The sequence below is a fragment of the Salmo salar genome, chromosome 09 (assembly GCF_965601325.2).
Source record: "Salmo salar chromosome 09, fSalSal1, whole genome shotgun sequence".
NCBI lineage: Eukaryota > Metazoa > Chordata > Actinopteri > Salmoniformes > Salmonidae > Salmo > Salmo salar.
Genome location: NC_138299.1, coordinates 69,924,780 through 69,928,468, shown reverse-complemented (window position 1 = coordinate 69,928,468; position 3,689 = coordinate 69,924,780). Strand labels below are relative to the sequence as shown.

General features: G+C 38.9%; 1 long non-coding RNA gene across 1 annotated transcript; it reads right to left on the bottom strand.

The window, feature by feature from the left end:
* Positions 1-1,825: 1,825 nt before the first annotated feature.
* Positions 1,826-2,860, bottom strand: LOC145858031 (uncharacterized). The gene is made up of 3 exons (XR_014378787.1): positions 2,398-2,860; positions 2,200-2,256; positions 1,826-1,904 (listed from the first exon to the last, which is right to left on the bottom strand). It is a non-coding gene; the product is annotated as an uncharacterized LOC145858031 (long non-coding RNA).
* Positions 2,861-3,689: the final 829 nt, after the last annotated feature.

The following is a 3,689-nucleotide window of genomic DNA, read 5'->3' as shown; positions in this document are numbered from 1 at the left end:
AAAGCATTGATAATAATCACTCATCAATTAATGTTTAAAACGTCATTCATATCATCATATTGACACTTTCACTATGTGCAATTTTGCATCCAGCCTTGCAGGATATTTGCATACATCAAAGGCTTTTTGTAATAACCCATACAGGCATGGCACAAACATCAAATCTAGAGTGGTTCATACATACTATTCAGGTGTTTGATCCTGGCGCATCGGGTCCCTTAATGCACGGGCGACTCTTCCTGTGTACAAGGATGTAAAAAGAAGCCAGGTTAATACATTAACAAGGCTGCGTAAACGTTAAAAGAATGAGCAATATAGGCTGCATTGCCTGCACAGGAAACCATAGCATTTCCTGTTTGTGTGTGGCTGTCTATAGTAAAGACACTGTGTTAGTTCTTAGATGGTGGGACCAGCTTGTGAAAGCCACTGACGGTACAAACAAGGTGAGATAATGTATGGACCTCTAAGAACACGCATAACATGCAACACTTCATACAAGCTGATAATACTTCGATATGCAATTGGCTTTCATTCTCAATTGCAATGTCAAGGTGCATGCTGATTACTTCTGATAAGAGCACATCGGATTCTTTAATGGTGCATTGCATATCCTTAGTCTAAATTCATTAATATTATTTGTAATTGCTTTGGATGCATGCATACTCCAGTTTATTTATTCATCACGAGTTGACTGGACTTGTTCATACAATATCTTGGCTATATTACAGAAGAAAAAGTCTAATCTTCAACTTTGTTCTTTGTCATAAAGCACACTATCAAATAAATTGCTAAACATTTTTCTTCAATATAAAACATTTTTTTCTCTTTCAATTCAATTCCGTATCTGCAAACAGAACTAAATTGCAAATCAGCAAAATATATTTCTGCAAAACATATTCAGAAAAGCGCGCTTTTTTTGCCTTCCCAAAATTGTGACACAACAAATAAAACCGAATCCCTCTTCTTGGGACCTATTGAAACATTGTGTATTTAAAATACACTTAACCTTGTAGGCTGTGCAAAAATAACTTGCAGTTTAAGGGCATCATGTCAACCCATTCTTTTCTGCACAGCCACACCTGAAAGTAATTTCAAAGTGTAGGTGAATGTATGGGAACATTGTATGAGGATGTTAATTAATGAAATGAATTAATGAATTAAAAGTCATATCCACGGGACAGTGTAGGGAGAGAGGTTGTGTAAAATATAACAAGCTTTGTTATATTAATGTGTATTCAAGGTGTTTTGAAGGGTTGTTTGTTACATGTTTAAAATCATGAATAAACCAATTGAGATAAACGTAACGCATCAGTGAACTCCTTGCTGTTACCACTCCACGGGAGTCGTAAAGAACCCGCTCCTTGCTGTTGTTATTCCCTGTTCCAACGGCCACCATGGCTGGATGGACGATCATAGGCCACACACAGAACACATTTACCAGCAACGTTCACAATAGCTACTTAAAACACAACCAATAAAATGAATATAAAATGTAACTAATAGTATCTTAAATATGAAAATGTAGCCAATATACAGTACCAGTCAAAAGTTTGGACACACCTACTCATTCAAGGGTTTTTCATTATGTTTACTATTTTCTACATTGTACAATAAAAGTGAAGACTTCAAAACTATGAAATAACACATATGGAATCATGTAGTAACCAAATTTGAAATATATTTAACATTTTAGATTCTTCAAAGTAGCCACCCTTTGCCTTGATGACACCTTTGCACACTTTTGCAATTCTCATAGTAGAAGACTGCCTCCTTGCATACATGACTGAGTGACAAATGCTGCCACTGTGCTCCCACAGACAGAGAACTCGGGTAGCTGTCAATCATCTTACTCAGCAACTCTCTCACTGCCTGGGGAACATGTTCGTTGATGAGGTTCTTACGCTCTGCAGTACAGTAAAAGGGGGAAACAATACCATCACTGCTTAATGTTCAGAAACAACCCCTAAAATGTAATTGTTTGCGATCAAAATCGAATAGCTGTAAGCAACTATGACAAACAATGTGCTTTCCAACAACTACGAAACATAGAAATCAAATAACCGAATAATTAAAATGTCTTGCCATAAATATCTCTTCCAGGATGGATCTCTAAGCCTGTAAACTGATCTCTAAGCCTGTAAAATGACAACTGTAGAACCTGAGAAAGCTGGTACAGAGCTGACACCGCGTGGGTCTCACCTCGCTTGTAACAGTCAATTAACTCTTGGGGAATGCTTTTCGGTCTGATGCCACCACCTGTGGTAGAACAACAACACAACCAAACATCAGCTTCTGGTGCTACAGTGTCGAAGTGGGATGGGTGACCATGCTCAGGCCCTCACAAACTGTGCTCACAGAAACCAACACGATCTCTTTCACAAGAATACTTAGGCTTACCATTGGGTGTGTTACATGCTGGGTCAAGGAGGTTGTTGTTAGCTTCTGAGACAGCCAGAGACATGTATGCCACCGTCAATCCAGGTGGGGCACAAATAATTTTATTGAGGATTTGGGTAAAGCTGGCCCCCCTGGAACCACGAAACGATACACCTTGAGTCCAAGCCATCTTGGAAACTGTAGATAAAGAGTACTATTCTATTCTTGATAAGATTGCAGCCATATCTTATTTCCCCAAAATGTAATTTGTTTTCAAGTGTTACTAGCTACCAAACTGTTACTACCATTTATCTTCTTTCCTGTCAAGACACGTGAGCATTGTGTCGTTTCGAGATAGATGGCCACATATGGATTACTTCATGCCACAAAAAGTGGATTTAAAAATATTAGAAATAGTTTGCTTATAGAAGTTCCACCGGGAACTAGTTAAAGGACTATTTCACATTGGAGCCGTCCAAATCGAGGAGAAAGTATTACCAAGTAAAAGTGGATTGAAATCATGCTAACAGCAGAGATATGGTAGCTAGCTAGCTAACGAAAAACGTTATAAATTGAGCCAACACTATGCAAGTAACATTATGCAGCGTTTACATGGTACGAGGAAGACGGCAAACCTGATGTCATTGTTTTCTTCTTCTTCTGTAGGCTTTAATGCAGACTACAACCCAAAAAGGTGTATTGCCAACCGGACTGGGTTGAAAAAACGAGGTAAAAAGAAAATCCATTTGATAGGGAAACTAACTTAATGCAACCAAATAAAAATAGTACGTTGACAAAAACAAAACTCACACTTATTCTTTCCTTCAAATCAACGTATTTCCCTTCTCAGGCTCTAGGGACTGAGAAGGTGGTACGGCTTGTGACAATACTCCATGCAACTCCTCCGCTGAGAAGTCTTTCAGTCCTAGGAACCGCTCCGCCACATCCACAGAAATATCTATTTTCCTGGACTTCCTCTCCACCTTGGCAGTGCCATTAATCACTATAGCTATAAAAGGTCACAAAGTTGATTCTTAATTTTTTTAATATCTGGGTCCTATTAGTGAAAGGCAAGTTAACTGCAGCCTGCAGTGAAGGCCTATCCACCACCATGGACTGCTCAGGAATACCATTCGAACCCTCAACCCTTTTAACATCCGCTGCATATGAAATGCTCTGGACAGCCCTGACTTTAGCCACCGCATTCTCTTTTACCCTTGTCAGGATTACAAAGAAGTAGCTTCATGGTTCCCACCACAATTGCAACATGTCACATTTTCATCACTTTTAAAACACATGATATGATCTTTTCC